We start from the raw sequence: 17,357 nt of genomic DNA on the forward strand, positions 1-17,357 counted from the left end.
GGTATCCTATCAGCTCTGTGTGAAAAGGTCATTGTCTGGTTATTCCACGTAACTTCCCAATTCCACGGTTTTCGGTAATTGGAAATATTAAAACATAATAAGGATCTGTCTACGTGATACTGGTGGAGCTTCAAACTAGGGGGCCTAGAAATATTGAATTTCTTGTCCACTGGTCTCCCACCCCGTAATTCGAGTACCTCATCTATTGTTAACGGGTATGGTACTAATCCTGACTTGCTCGGACCTTGAGGTACCTGTGAGCACACCCAACATTCTGTCTGGTTTAAGACCTTACCCACTAGTGAGTGGTAATCACTCAACTGATGACGGTCCATGTTGATATTAAGGTTGGACTGACATCTCTGGATGCACCCATCCTCAACTATATTCTCACAGTTCCTACAAATACAATATTCATCAGACAATAACCCCTCACAGTGCCTCCGAGCTCCCTGACTACCAGAGCGCTTACTGATGCCAGCCTTTATCAAAATGATGTGCTGATCCTGAGATCCTATAAATTCATACTTGCCATCAGAACCCATTCCAGATTCCTGCTCGACCTCTCTGGGACCCTCACCAAAACACACTGTCCTTATCAGAACCAGAATTACTAACAAAACCCTAAACGCAGTCTCTTGTGATCGATCCATTTCGTTTAAGGAAAGGAGGAAAATAAGAAGGGGAAAAGACAGGAAAATGCAGGGGGAGGTGAAAACAAAGAATTATACTACAACCGTTCTAGATCTGTGCTCGGATGCCCTTCAACAGTCCTGCCTCTCAATATTCCCGGAACAGACATTCCAGTGATACAAGGTTCTCTACACTCTGCTCTTTGTCACGAGTTCTCTCCGGGTCAGCGGCCTTTCTGTAGGGAACATAAATCTTGCATTTCAATGTGTTTAACTGTTGTGTATTATCAGTTGTGTGAAGTAAACCATCTGTGGAAAGTGAAAAGAGAAAGGAAATAATAAAAAGAAAATTTTTCAGATTTGCGTTCACCATCAGGCTGTCACACCATCATGCATATCGGTGTCTATGCACAGTCTCCCTTCACCAGTATTCTCATTCTCCACCCTTTGTGCACGACCAGGCACACTGATACTGGTGTCCCTATGCTGGTGAGATATACTGGATTTGGGCAGAACTCTGAAAGACCGAGGCATGTGGAGTTTGGACTGTACTTGGGTCCATGTATTGTACCACCCCGTGTGAACGCAGAAGATGAAGAGAAAAACTGTAGAGAAACAGAATAGAGGTTGGTGACAGATGAGTTTGTAGAGGTGGAGAAGATTTTATAAAAATTTGACAACTGGATTGGGCACTACAGGGAAGTGATTCTCTACTTGGTCTAATCCCCTTAAAAAAAAATTCTGTGTGTCTTATCTCTACTGGGACTATCCCAGCCATCAATCCAGTGTCCTGTCCATCCTAAGTTCATAGGGAACCCGGTATCTGTGAGTTAATTTTCTCTACCTGTGATGGACATGCATCTAGAACAGCGAAATGTAACATTAGTAAGTTGCATTTATTCTGTTCTTCCCATTAACCGAATCTGTGTTTTCTATATGGCTCGTGACTCCTTACTATATGTCCCTTGATCCCGTCTATGCGTTTAATAACGTGGCTTGTTTTCTCTGTCTAGGGGTCTATATTGGCTATGTGTCCTACTACTCCTACAATCTCTGGCAAAATGCCCTTCCTTCCTACAAGTATAACATATTATTGACCATTTGGGATCTGGGGTTTGGACTGATGGGTCTTTCCTGTATGTGCCAGTATACTTACCGTCCTCAACCTCTCCACCTGTTGTTCTTTGCGCATAACACTATTCTTATGGTGTTCAATCGCGCACTCTCTACGACAAGCTACTGTGGCCCCTCTCCAATCAGGCAAAAAAATGATTGTACCGTGTCCCTTACTGTCTGATTGAGTCCGTCCATTAATACAGAAACAGCTACCTCCCTGTAATTTGCATCGTTCCCTGTATCTGATACCCCCATGTATCTATCTATTATTTGCAGGTCCTGATGGAATTATTCAGATGTCATTTTATTTTCCCTCTGTTCTATGGAGAAAATTCTTCTCCACTTAACAGTTGTGGGGAAATACAACTCTAGTTGCATGTTAATTTGCGCTAAGTTCTCCTAATTGTGTTTTGTCAGTCATAAGACTATCCGACTCTAATCTACAATCAGTGATACATTTTTGGGTGTCAATATTAGGAGGTAGGCACGCTTTAAAAAATATCTGACAGTGTTTGTTTGTCGGTTCATACGCATTACCCAGATCTCTGAAAAATTTCTGACATCTGGCTAAATGCTTCCGAGGGTCGGGGAATTCTGAAATGATTGATCGCAGCTCATCTCTGGGCCACGGGCAATACATTGCATTATTCCTGGTGAGGATTATTCCCTGACTATAGGTTCCCCCATTAGGGGTTACTATTTCCAAGACAGGGTGTAATCCTACCATTCCATTCCTAATCTGTTTACTGTGAGGTGTTGTTGTCTCTGTGCAATGAACTGTCTCACACTTACCGGTAGCTGTGACCTCACCAGTTCTTTCATTGGGGAATATTGTTACTGCTCTACCTGGTTGGACAGGCCCCACCTGAGTTTCCTGCAGCAAGGTGACTGCTTGGAGGAGAGCTGGAATTTGGCTGGATCCTTCATCTTCTTGTGACCTATAACCTTGAAAAGACTTCAAAACAGGATACATCTTGAAAAAATTAGGGTTAATACATTGTTTTTGCATACTACTATCATTTACGAATATACCATTGACTGTAGCCATCTCTTCCCCTTCGACCTGTGTCGACAATGGTGTGTTTGTGTTCTCATTTTCGCTAGGTTTTGAGCCTGATTTGCGAATTTGTTCTCTTTGCATATCCCCCTCTTGCTGCCATAATTTTAAACAATCATTATGTCTAATCCTTTGTTTTCTGGATTTAAGAAGACATATTTTACTGCTTACATTCTGCAGTTGTTTTGAGCCACGGCTGTGGCTCATTCCTGTTTTGCATGTCAGTTAGGTATTTTATGTTATTCTTCTGTTCATGTTCCCCGTGGGTGTCATGGGGTGCTCGGAGCTCACCCTTAAGGAGGGGATACTGTTATGAACCACAGGTAGTGGTTCATTCCTATTTTATGTTTATAAGTTGTCTTGCAGGCCAGGATTTAACGTTGCTCTGTTTAAGAATACTCTTGGTTGCTGCCGCTGGTTAGTCTGTGTAATTGCAGCTAGTTCCCATGTGTTCAGCCTCACCTGGCTGCTAATTGCATCTTGTCAGTTTGGAGTCATGCAACAGGGCAGCTGCATGATATTATTAATTAGGCCTCTCTGTTATATGCTGGCTCAGTGCAATTCACAGACGCTGGTGATATTTCTTGGTTTCCAGTCTGCTTGAGTTCTGAGCTTGTTCCTGCCAATTCCTGAGCTCCTGTGTAGCAGTGTCTGTCGAACTGCTTCCTGTGTCGATTCCTGTGTCAGTCCCTGTGTCGATTCCTGTGTCTGATCCCGTGTCCTGCCGTGAAGTGTTCCTGTACAGAAGTCCAGTGGCTTTGCCTATGCCTGGTCGAGTTTCTGGCTTCTTGGTGTCCACCGGTCTGTCGTTTGGGATTCTGCCTGTCCTCCAGTTCTGAGAGTCTGTGTCGGCAGCATTGGGGGTTCCTGTCCGTTTGCCAGTATTCGTACCGGTTCCATGAGTAGCGGCTCTGCCGCGTCCGTCGGCCTAGGCCGCTGTATTCTGTTATTACTTCTGTCACTGGTGTTTTGCAGAGGGTTCTGCTTATGCTGTCACCGCCGGAACACAAGAGTATTGTGTCGGCGTGTGGTCATCATTTCCTTTGTTGTTCTTTTCCTTTGGCGGCAAGCCGCACATACATTTAGTTTTAGGCTAGTTAGTAGCCCCTGGCTTTGGTTGTTTCAGTTAGAGGGCCCCTTGTTATCACCCTGTCTCTGTACACTCTTTGTCTCTCATTAAGACCTGAGGTGGCATCGAAGTTGGGCAGACGTAATCCGCCCTTCAAACGCGGCTGCCATGGGCTCAAGCAACCATAGTCTCGCAAGAGTGTACTGACAGCACGGGCGAGACAACGGAGATAGGGCGCCAGGGGCTATTCCCTTTCCATTCCCCCTTTCCCAGCATTACGTCCTGGTGCTCTGGACTCACTTCATAACATCTCCCTTGTTCTGAGCACCAGGAACCTAACAGCAGTACCTCTGGTTCAAAGCTGCCCACCCTAGGGAATGGTTCCCTATCATTGTTAGTCGTACATACCCACTCATTGCATAAAACTTCTGTGTGTGAACCATATTTTTCACACATGATAAACCTTGCTGAGCCTTTTGGCCACAATTCTGCCTGAACCCTGTCTAAATGTCTCTTACTTGAGCAACTGGCTCACATATTTGTGGGTCTTTTCCAATAACTTTAAAAAATTCCCACAAACACCAAAATACTCAATATAAGTAGACGGTGGAAGTATACCCGAGCGCCTTCCACTCGCTCTCGCCCACGCTGGCCAGTACAACGATACAATGTTGGTAGCGGATCACAATGTACCCAACTTAGGGCTCCTATCAGGCCTTACACCGTAATTTCTTTTGGTGGAAGTTCTGTTTGGAATATTTTCCTGAGAGAGGCAGCGAAAAATTCCTTTTCAGTATCTTTCAACTGGAATTGTTTGTAGGGTGAAAAACAGAGAAATTAGATAAATATCCTTCACCCTTTCCAGTGAAGCCCACCAGGGAGATTTCCCGACGTTGTCAAAGAAAAACCCCTTTGTGTCTATTCAATCACGTCTGCGTATGCTCTTCCACAGCGCATATGCCACAATGGTATCACGTTGTGCTGTGCAGAACACACGGACATGCGATGCAATAGCACAGCCTATAGATACTAGTTATCTATATGCCCTACAATTGCTGTAGACCACTTTAGCCTAGACCACTCCAGACCACTTTAGACCACTTCAGTTGTATGGGATACCACTTCAGACCACTTCAGTTCCTAATAACGCAGGGTAGCGAACCCTACGCCACCGGGCCTCTACTAACCCAGTGTTACCACTTCAGACCACTTCAGACCACTTCAGACCACTTCAGTTCTTGGGTTCAGTTTCCACTCACTCCTGCATTTGCTCACTCAAATACACTTTATTTTTCTGTACAGAAAATTTGGATTCATTCAAGTTGGCAGCTTTACCCCCAGAGGCAATTAAAAAATTATTTATTTATACTAAATTTTGTTTTTATATTAAATTTCTTTAAAAACCGGGTAGTTTGGTGCTATTGTAGCGTGGCTACTGTCCCGCCTTTAAACTAAATGAACTATTGTGTAATTTGTACTTAGCGACCGTACTTCTTACGCAATTTGTGTAAGCACGCGACCGTGATTGTCTCTTACGCTGCGTGTGCAGTTCCATACTTTGTCCGAGACACGTGTACAAAACTGTACGTGCGCAATTAAACAAATCCCACAACTTCGATAAATGTGAGCAATACCAACTATAATTGCTCACTTAACACAACACACATTCTTTCTGTATAAACCCTATTATGACTGGGCCAGACCTGCGTTTTGTGTCTTTTACATTTACTTCCTTAAACATTTATTTTAGTTTTAACTATATAGCAACAAATATCTCCGGTTTCACACAGGTCTAAATGAATCTAGCAATGATCAATAATTTAAATGATATGATTCAGATTGGATAGCCATCTTGCAGAACATACATTGATATAAACACACACATAATTATAATATTAAATATATGTACCATTCACTGGTCTCCTATGGGACTCATTTACCCATTCAGTGCTTCTAATTTGCATATCAATGCTATGTGCTTTTGGCTACCTGTAAAGGTGGTTTTTCACTGCTAGGAAAAAGCAGTTACACAGGTTAATTTGCATTTCAATGGCTATCTTATAGCAAGCAGAGTTAACTAAATCCTAGAGGTAAAAAACAACAACTTTGTTTATATCTGTGTGTAATTCTTACATCAAGTATTCATCTCACTATTAACTTTCAGTAGGCCCCATTGAAACTATTTGTAATTGACTATGGCATGGGTTAAATAAATGCATTGGTAACTCATAAATCGTGTTTCATGTGACCAAGGAAAGCTGATTATTCTGAGCAGACTAAAAAAATAAGCCATTTAGAAAAATGACCTTCCCAAAATGGTCGCTGCTCCTCCCCCTTTCACATCCATGAGGGTTACACAAAATGGTGGACAGGCCATGTGGTTAGTCCAAAATGGAGGACAGACCATGCTGCTTCCTTTGTCACAAAGAAATCACACATCGTACAAGCACCAGAAGTTATTTTAGGCATGAGTTTTAAAATAAAAACTATATCAAGGCTAGGCAGCAACTTTTAAATGTACTTTTAAACCTACTTAACAGATAAACAATCCAATCTGAATCAAACACAATATGACTTATTTGAACCTTGTTTTGCAACAATAAAAATACATTTTAGCATCTTAAATATTATGAGAAACTAATTGTCCCTTGAATTTCATATCAGCGGCTTACTGAAACCACAACAATACATTAACGTGGATGTCATTTTCATCAGCTTCTCAATGCGTCCATTGGAGCCGGTCAATTACAGCCGCGTTTGTAATGTACAGTGCATCATTAAGAACGTGATATCCAGTGAGAGCCCCCAATTGACAATGCTGATTTATCATTAGGAATAAAAGCTATACCTTAAACACACCTTAAATACACTTTACCATGGAGCCGCTGCGGCCGCTGTACTTAATACACACTCTACGTACTTTGTACGCTATTAGCGTACAAAGTACCGTGCTGTGTACGGACTTAGCGTACAAACGCCGCGCTGATGGTACAAAGTACACACAGCGGGTACACACCCAATGAACACACTTTAAACCTTATACAGCAATGTGATGCGTTACTAATACACTTTAAACCTTATGCAGCAATGCAGTGTGATGTTATTACACTTTAAACCTTATGCAGCAATGCAGTGTGATGCTATTACACTTTAAACCTTATGCAGCAATGCAGTGTGATGCTATTACACTATAAACCTTATGCAGCAATGCAATGATAATATACTTTAAACCTCAGCACGGCAATGAAGACACGACACCAGATTGTAATTAAACCGCTGGGTTCCGAAACCACAGCGTATTATTGCTGAAAGGGGGTTACAATACAAATAATACAATACAATATAACAGAGTAAATGGCTACACTCAATGGTACACACGTGAGTGGATTCGCTTGCGCTACCCGGTCCAGTCCTCCATCATCTGATAGATAACGTTGTGAGTCTTGTGTCTGACCAAGCCTGCAGCAGGCTCTCTTAATACAATTCTTCCAAAAAGCAATACAATAGATACTGTAATCTCTTTGTCCATTGGACACAGGGATGCACATTTACAGTACAGGAGAGGTCATAGGTCGGTTTGAATAGGTAGGCGATGTCTTTCCCAACTGCTCTAGTGGGTGGTCTCCTCTGGATTGCCCCCGCATACATAATGTACAGTAAATACAGTTTATATCTATATTCTGCTCCTGCACATAACTATCCGCAGGAACATGCGATCTTTCTCAAACCAACACCGGAATGTTACCCTTAAAGTACCCTTCAGCTAGATACCAAACACCACCTTATAACCTTGTTCTGTCCCCTCCTATTCTGTAAAGGTGAATCCCTTTGTTCTGAAACCATTTAAACTGCTGTTACTTTCTGATGTGGTGCAGGGAGGCTATATGTACATTGTGCACTATTTGGATTAAATATGTAATGTGTTTTGATAGCTTTCCATGCGTTCACAAACTCTACCGTAAATACCCATACCACGCACTAATGCGGGAGCGACCATACGCAAATTGCGAATATGTGCACGCACGACAGAACAAGTACACGCGCGGAGGCCATCTGTGTGTAGTTTGTACGTGATGTGTGTACTGCAATATTTTTCGACTTTGACAAGTATATACAAAATACAGTACAGTCTTTTCTTTATTTGATAATAGAGAAAGTGCAGAGACAAAAACAGTGCAAGAGATAGAGGAAATGAAAGAAGTTTAAATATGTGTATTAGAAAATTATAAGAAAGAAGACAAGATTATTTTTATGTAAATAATTCTGCTTTTTTGAACAAAGTTGAAACAATGATGGTTATACTGTAACTAGAAATCCCTAAAACTGACAAAAATCATTACTCAAATTGGTTCAACAACGTTCTACTATTCAAATTGGAAAAATCAAGCTACGGACGGTATATAATGAAGTCTGAGTTTGGATGCCGTGCAGGATGCGGCTAGCCTTGTACATGTTTTACCCTTTAAAAATGTCCGAGTTCAGCCTACATCCCGGACCGCTACCGAACTCGGACTTCATTACATCCCACCCCACATTTGAGAAATTTAAATAGCTTCAAATACGTCTGAGTTCATACACAATCCAATCTTTTCATGGTTTTTAATTACAAACAGTGAAACTCGAATGGAAATAGTGAATAGTAAGTTAGTGTTTGATGATTATTTTATTTTTTTTAAAGATAAATATATTTATCAATTATAAATATTATTTACTCTAAATAGTGTTTATTTAAAGAAAACACTTTTTAAATGCAAATACCAACAGTTAACAGAAAATTTTAACATATTTTTAACGCAATCACTGCATACAATGTAGAATTTCAAATATTCGAGGAAAATATATTAAATCACACAAACAGACAGAACTATTAGTTATTGTAGATGTGCACAGGCCTATGTTTGCTGGTTTTGGTTACATTTGTTGGAGGGTTTTGGTTTTTCTACAACCGCCTCATTGGTTTTGGATCCAATTTTTAATTTTTATTTAAATTGTTCAAAACTGCTAAAATCATGTTATTTTTGCAATACAACCCGAATCCAAAACAATAAATTCAGATTTAAAATCTGAATTTTGAACTGCGGAAAGATCCAAACAGAGATTCGGTTCGGTTCAGATCTTCTCCGGAGATCTGGGTTTTGATTCAGTTCTGATCCACAAATTACAGGTGGGTTCGGATTTCTGGAGAACCGAAAAGCACATCCCAATTAGTTAAGAAAAACTACATCAAAACATGGCAAACAATATCAATAATTATTCTTTTCATTTCATACAAATGCACACATACTGGTGGAATGGATGCAGCGGCGCTGCAGGAGGAACGTTAGGATGGAGTAGTGGGGTATGGTTGGAGGGACATGATGAGTGCAGCAGTCAGAGCCAGGGGCAAGATCGGTGACTGTCTCACCTTTAAAAACCAATGTGCAGTGAGCTTTAAACCGGTTAGCTTATCTTAAGTGTCATTCTAATTAGATAGAAATTGACATTATTTGAGTGATGGAGTGATTTAGTAGGACTTGAGGAATGAGTAGGACAATGGGGTCCCTTTACAGGGGTTCCAAGCTTAAATGTACTGATCAATATATGAGCCCAAACCCCATTGTTTACTGTGGTGAGTGCAGAGGCACTGTGAATTTTATATAAACAATGCGGTCATATACCAAATGCAGATCTAGGAAGAGTGAGTGCAGTAGATCAATGCCTTTTAAATATACTTTGTAGAGATGAGCCGGTTCGGTTCTCAGAGAACCCCCCCCCCCCCCCTCCCCCCGAATTCTACTTTCCGTGACAGAATCAGTGACTGGCTCAGGACTTCCCACCGGACTCTGATCCCAGAACAAGGAAAAACGTCATCATCCAGTTGTCGGATTCTGGTGGGTTTAGATTCCATATAAACAGTCGCTCATCACCGCCATTTTCACTCTGGACTTGGAGAGTGAGGGAGACAGACCTCTGTCCCTCTCTGTGGGTGGTGGTGTTGGGTGGGGTCAGTCTGTGCTCTGTAGGCCTGCTTTTCCTGTCATGTTAGGGGCGCTGTCCTGGCTGTCACTGGTGTTTCATGTGCTGTTAGGGGTGCTGCAGCTGTACATGGGTGTTTCTGTCCTGGCTGTCACTACTGTGTTGTACAGGGGGCAGTGGCACTGTCCTTCTGTATGCAGTGAAAATACACGGGTACTGGCCCAGTCTTGTATGCTGTAAAAATTCAGGGGTGCAGTGAAAAAAGTTATACTCTGGCCCTGTCTTGTATGCTGTAAAAATTCAGGGGTGCAGTGAAAATAAATGTACATTGGCACTGTCTTGTATGGTGTAAAAATTCAGCAGTGCAGTGAAAATAAATGTACGCTGGCACTGTTTTATATGCTGTAGAAATTCAGGGATGCAGTTGTTAAAAGAAAGGTACACTGGTCCTGTATGCTGTACAAAATACAGGGGTGCTGTTGTTAAAATAAAAGTACACTGGCCCTGAATGCTGTAAAAATTCAGGGGTGCTGTTGTTAAAATAAAAGCACACTGGTCCTGTATGCTGTAAAAATACAGGGGTGCTGTTGTTAAAATTAAAGTACACTGGTCCTGTATGCTGTAAAATTACAGGGGTGTTGTGAAAATACAGAAGGGCTGGTACTGTCCACTGTTGCGATGTCTAGGCATGACCTTCACAACACTGTATGTGAAGAGGAGGCTCCTACCACCATTTGCACACCTTCTGCAAGTGTTGGGAGGAGCACCGCCAGTCCAGTTGCTGATATTGAGATTGAGTATGTCACTGTAAAAGTACACTAGGATGAGGAGGATATTGGTATAGCTGGCTCTGAGGAGAAATTTGATGATGAGGATTCTTATGGTGATGTGGTTTGTTTGAATAAGACACCAGTGGAGACAGGTGTTGTTCATGGGATGAAAAAGCCCATTGTCATGACTGGCCAAAATACCAAAAAAGCCACCTCTTCGGTGTGGAATTATTTCTCCACAAATCCGGACAACAGGTGTCAAGCCATCTGTTGCATTTATCAATCCATAATAAGTAGGGGTAAGGACATTAACCACCTAGGAACATCCTCCCTTATGCGTCACCTGCAGTGCATTCATCATAAGTCATTGGGGTAATTCAGAGTTGATCGTAGCAGCAAATTTGTTAGCAGTTGGGCAAAACCATGTGTTCTGCAGGTGTGGCAGATATAAAATTTGCATAAAGAGTTAGATTTGGGTGGGTTATTTTGTTTCTGTGCTGTATGGTAAATACTGGCTGTTTTATTTTTACACTGCAATTTAGATTTCAGTTTGAACACACCCCACCCAAATCTAACTCTCTCTGCACGTCATATCTGCCCCCCCTTTCCATGCAGTGCACATGGTTTTTCCCAACTGCTAACAAATGTGCTGCTGTGAACAACTCTGAATTAGGCCCATTGTCAAGTTCAGAAACTTTTGGTAATAGCTTAAGCAGTCCACTGACACCTAAATGATGTGGTTTGTTTGAATATTATTTCTCTGTGAGGATGAGGATGTAAACACTGAAGGGGGGAATCTGAGGATGAGGACGAAATCTTGCCTCTATAGAGCCAATTTATGCAAGGAGAGATTCATTGATTCTTTTTTGGTGGGGGACCAAACTAAGCAAACATTTCAGTCACAGCCGTGTGGCAGACCCTTTTGCTGAAATTATTGTTTTGTTAAAGTGTGCATGTCCTGTTTATACAACATAAGGGTGGGTGGGAACGCCCAAAGACAAATCCATCTTGCATGTCTTTTCTTTGCCACATCATTCCAGGAGTGCTGCCCTATATGAGGTGCTGCCCCTCTGCCCTATCAGGGCAGGGGTACTGCCCCACTGCCGTTTAAGTCCAGGGGTGCTGTTGCCTGTCTTCTGTGCTGTGTAATTCTCCAGGGGTGCTGCCTATGCTGTATAAGTCCAGGGGTGCTGTTGCCTGTCTGCTGTGCTGTGTAATTCTCCAGGGGTGCTGCCTATGCTGTATAAATCCAGGGTTGCTGCCGTATAATTCCAGGGGTGCTGCTGTACTTGATCCTACATTTAAATTAAAGCGTACAGCAGAATATGAAACAAGCTTCAACATCACAAACATATTTGTGAAAACATAGCCGCAAAGGTGGAAATGGAAATTGCAATTTTGATGAAGTGTTATCCAATAAGACCACATTTGTGGCCAAAGTCAGTCTGACTCAGAAGAGACAGAATCATAATCCAGCTGGAGAGGTAAAAGAGAGATTTTATGCCGGAGCATTAGAGAGAAGTACTTCTCAATTATTTCATGTTAGGGACTCACTCAAATGAATGGATCCAATTAGTCAACCTTCGTTTTGATTTATTATTAATGTTCCACATTTTGGGATTATTTATTTACAAAATGTGCATTTGTTGTACAGGGTTCTTTTCCTATGGGCTGCATAGGGTTATCGCAAGACCTCACGGTGTTAGAAGAACAGAGTTTCAGTGATCTTGCATTGCATCAGCTTTCCATTGCACTGCAGCACTAGATGGGCCAGGAGCTCATGTGAGGCACAAGCAGTTACTGAATAAGGCCCAGTATGGAGTATCATGGTGGCTTACAGCCAGGAAGATGTCTGGCTTGCCAGGCTGAGGCATGCTGTGGGCACAGAGGTTAGCATTGATTCCTCCCACAGTCCTACTTATAGTATGAAATTAGTTTGGACTGTAGAGTGGTAAGCTCCACTAGGGTAGTGGCTCAATAACATACAAATTCACTGCACAGTCCTGCTTAGAACTGTACTGAACCCACCCGAACTCAACTTGCCTCGTCCTGTGCTGGTGTGGGGGGTCAGGAGGGGCTGCTAAAACATCTAAGGGTCTGCTTTATTTAAAAGTAAAATATGAATAAAATAAACAAGACACACAGGTATGCTCACATGCATGTAACTGGGACACACAGGTATGCTCACATGTGTGTAACTGGGAACTTTGAAAAACAAAAATAAGGCATCTGCCACAAAATCTGTAAATACAAATGCAATAAAATAACGGAAAAAAAGAAACCCACAAGATTTTCCCAAATTATATCTGCAGGCTCCGTGGAGGGGAAAATATCCAATATTGATCCTGTGGTATACACCAGTATATTTGCATCTCATTAAATCCGAGATTATCTTAATCCCTGAAAATGGATACATATTCGGAGTCTTTGGCCCCTAGTTTTTTTTTCTTTGCATGATGTGATCTTTGGGGCCTAGTTTTTAAAACTGCGATCCTGTCTGCCACTGCAGTGCCACTCCTAGATGGGCCAGGTGTTTGTGCCGCACACTTGTGTCGCTTAGCACAGTCATCCAGCGACCTCGGTGCAACCTTTTGGCCTAAAAACAATATTGTGAGGTGTGAGGTGTTCACAATAGACTGGAAATGAGTGGAAATGAATGTTTTTGAGGTTATTAATACCGTAGGATCAAAATTATCCCAAAATTCTGTGATTTTTGCTGTTTTTATGGGGGTTTTTCAAAAAAATCCAGATCCAAAACCTCCTTCATCTTAACTGTAGTCTACTACTGCTATAGCCATTGTGGAAATGAAGTATGTATACAATAAAAACAGGTTTCAGAAGACCTCAGCAAAAGTGTTGTTGATTTTCATGAGGCTAAGTGCCACTACACAATTCTTACTGAAGGCTGTTGCCTTGTATAACCCACAATGATGTGGGAGTGATTGTATAAATAAAATCATTCTGAAAGCAAGACTTGAAATACTTCAGTCAGTCTTGCAGATCCCCACAACATGGCTAATAGCACTTAAGAAATAATATTATTTTCTGTTTCGAGTTTAAGAATGTTCCGCGTATCGCTGAGAGAAGTAGGACTCATTGGCCACAAAAAAGACATGTTAAGATTCCCCTAAGTGAATACTGTATGTATTGATTTAAAGTCTCTTCTCACCAAGTACTGGTGAGCACATTTACCATTCACAGAACAGCTCACATAAGTTTATATACAATATAATAAGCATACTGTATTTACACTTTAGTGATGATTTTCTGGGAGCTGACACAGAAGTGGCCACTGTTCTTTCTATAGACTGATCTCCCCATTATCTAAGTGAGGATTTTATGATACATGCATACAGGACTTGTTTGACTGAAATCACTACACTTAAAGCAGATGACACCAGCTGTTAGACTGGTCCACAACGACTAACAGTAAATTGAATGAATCTTTTTAGCAAACTGCGGCTGAAATTAGCAGTTTAGTAAGCAACGCAGTTGCGTCTCACCAACAGCTATAGGGGCATAGAATGGGTGTAAGTGCTATTACTAGTGAATAAGGCGGTTTGGGGCATAGGAGAATATGCTTGCGGGTGTGACAGAGTCCAGAGGGGGTGTGGCCAGCAACCGCAGAGGCTTTGCTAACCATTAGAGTGTGCATGGGTTGGGCCCCTTGATATAGATAGATAGATAGATAGATAGATAGATAGATAGATAGATAGATAGATAGACACATAGTTAATGAGGTTGAAAAGAGGGGTTCAACCTACATTCTGCATTAAGCTGTGCACATTATAATGCACCAGTCGAAATAATGGTTTTGTACCTATTGACAACTATATGTCGTACCACACCCTTATACTTAATGTCAATATATTAAATGCTATAGCCTTGGAAACTTTTCTCAGCTAGAAAACTGTCCAATCCGTTTTTAAATGCATTACCAGAGTCTGCCATTATTATCTTCTCCGGCAGGAAGTTCCAAATCCTTATTGCGCTTACGGTGAAGAACCCTTTCCTACGTTGTGTACGGAATTTTCTCTGCTCTAGCCTCAGCGAGTGCCCACGTGTCCTATACAGAGTTCTATTATTAAACCGATCCCCTGCTATCTCTTTGTATTGACCCTTTATATTTCTCTGACGTCCTAAGTGGATGCTGGGACTCCGTAAGGACCATGGGAATAGAGGCTCCGCAGGAGACTGGGCACAACTAAAGAAAGCTTTAGGACTACCTGGTGTGCACTGGCTCCTCCCACTATGACCCTCCTCCAAACCTCAGTTAGAATCTTGTGCCCGGCTGAGCTGGATGCACACTAGGGGCTCTCCTGAGCTCCTAGACAGAAAGTATATTTTAGGTTTTTTATTTTACAGTGAGATCTGCTGGCAACAGACTCACTGCAGCGAGGGACTAAGGGGAGAAGAAGCGAACCTACATAACTGGTGGTAGCTTGGGCTTCTTAGGCTAATGGACACCATTAGCTCCAGAGGGATCGAACACAGGACCGGACCTCGATCGTTCGGTCCCGGAGCCGCGCCGCCGGCCCCATTACAGAGCCAGAAGCAAGAAGTGTTCCGGAAAATCGGCGGCAGAAGACTTCTGTCTTCAACAAGGTAGCGCACAGCACTGCAGCTGTGCACCATTGCTCCTCATGCACACCTCACACTCCGGTCACTGATGGGTGCAGGGCGCTGGGGGGGCGGGCGCCCTGAGGGCAATATAATACACCTTGGCTGGCAAATCTACACCATATATAGTCAGGAAGGCTATATAGGTGTAAAAATACCCCTGCCAGAATTCCAGAAAAAGCAGGAGAAGTCCGCCGGAAAAGGGGCGGGGCCATCTCCCTCAGCACACTGGCGTCATTTTTTCTCTGCACAGTGCAGCTGGAAGACAGCTCCCCAGCCTCTCCCCTGTAGTTTTCATGCTCAAAGTGTTAAAAAGAGAGGGGGGCACTAAATTCAGGCGCAATATGTGTATACAAGCAGCTATTGGGGGAAAAATCACTCAGTTATAGTGTTAATCCCTGCATTATATAGCGCTCTGGTGTGTGCTGGCATACTCTCTCTCTGTCTCCCCAAAGGACTTTGTGGAGTCCTGTCCTCAGTCAGAGCATTCCCTGTGTGTGTGCGGTGTGTCGGTACGGCTGTGTCGACATGTTGGATGAGGAAGGTTACGTGGAGGCGGAGCAGAGGCCGATAAATGGGATGTCGCCCCCTGTGGGGCCGACATCAGAGTGGATGGATAGGTGGAAGGTATTAACCGACAATGTCAACTCCTTACATAAAAGGCTGGATGACGTAACAGCTGTGGGACAGCCGGCTTCTCAGCCCGCGCCTGCCCAGGCGTCTCAAAGGCCATCAGGGGCTCAAAAAAAAAACGCCCGTTACCTCAGATGGCAGACACAGATGTCGACACGGAGTCTGACTCCAGTGTCGACGAGATTGAGACATATACACAATCCACTAGGAACATCTGTTGCATGATCTCGGCAATGAAAAATGTGTTACACATTTCTGACATGAACCCAAGTACCACATAAAAGGGGTTTTATGTTTGGGGAGAAAAAGCAGCCAGTGTTTTGTTCCCCCATCAGATGAGTGAATGAAGTGTTTAAAGAAGCGTGGGTTCCCCCGATAAGAAACTGGTGATTTCTAAAAAGTTTCTGATGGCGTACCCTTTCCCGCCAGGGGATAGGTCACGTTGGGAGATATCCCCTAGGGTGGATAAGGCGCTCACACGTTTGTCAAAAAAGGTGGCACTGCCGTCTTAGGATACGGCCACTTTGAAGGAGCCTGCTTATAAAAAGCAGGAGGTTATCCTGAAGTCTGTATATACACACTCAGGTACTATACTGAGACCTGCAATTGCCTCAGCATGAATAGTGCTGCTGCAGCGTGGTCTGATACCCTGTCAATATTAATACCCTAGACAGAGATAATATTTTGCTAACATAGAGCATTTTAAAGACGTCGTCTTATATATGAGGGTTGCACAGAGGGATATTTGCCGGCTGGCATCCAGAATTAAGGCAATGTCCATTCTGCCAGGAGGGTATTAGAGACCCGGCAGTGGACAGGTGATGCTGACTTTAAAAGGCACATGGAGATTCTGACTTATAAGGGTGAGGAATTGTTTGGAGATGGTCTCTGGGACCACGTATCCACAGCAACAGCTGGGAAGAAAAATTTTTTACCTCAGGTTTACTCACAGCCTACGAAAGCACAGTATTTTCAGGTACAGTCCTTTCGGCTTCAGAAAAGCAAGCGGGTCAAAGGCGCTTCCTTTCTGCACAGAGACAAGGGAAGAAGGAAAAAACTGCACCAGACAGCCAGTTCCCAGGATCAAAAATCTTCCCCCGCTTCCTCTGAGTCCACCGCATGATGCTGGGGCTCTACAGGTGGAGACAGGTGCGGTGGGGGCGCGTCTCGGGAACTTCAGGGACCAGTGGGCTTGCCCACAGGTGGATCTCTAAGTTCTGCAAGTAGTATCACAGGGATACATGCTGGAGTTCGAGGCGACTCCCCCTCGCCGTTACCTCACATCAGCCTTGCCTGCTGCCCTCGGAGAAAGGGAGGTAGTACTGGCGGCAATTCACAAGCTGTACTTCCAGCAGGTGAAATCAAGGTACCCCTCCTTCAACAAGGCCGGGGTTACTATTCCAAAATGTTTGTGGTACCGAAACCAAACGGTTCGGTGAGACCCATTCTAAAATTGAAATCCTTGAACACTTATATACGAAGGTTCAAGTTCAAAATGGAATCGC

Source organism: Pseudophryne corroboree, chromosome 8, assembly GCF_028390025.1.
Source record: "Pseudophryne corroboree isolate aPseCor3 chromosome 8, aPseCor3.hap2, whole genome shotgun sequence".
In the NCBI taxonomy this organism is placed as follows: domain Eukaryota; kingdom Metazoa; phylum Chordata; class Amphibia; order Anura; family Myobatrachidae; genus Pseudophryne; species Pseudophryne corroboree.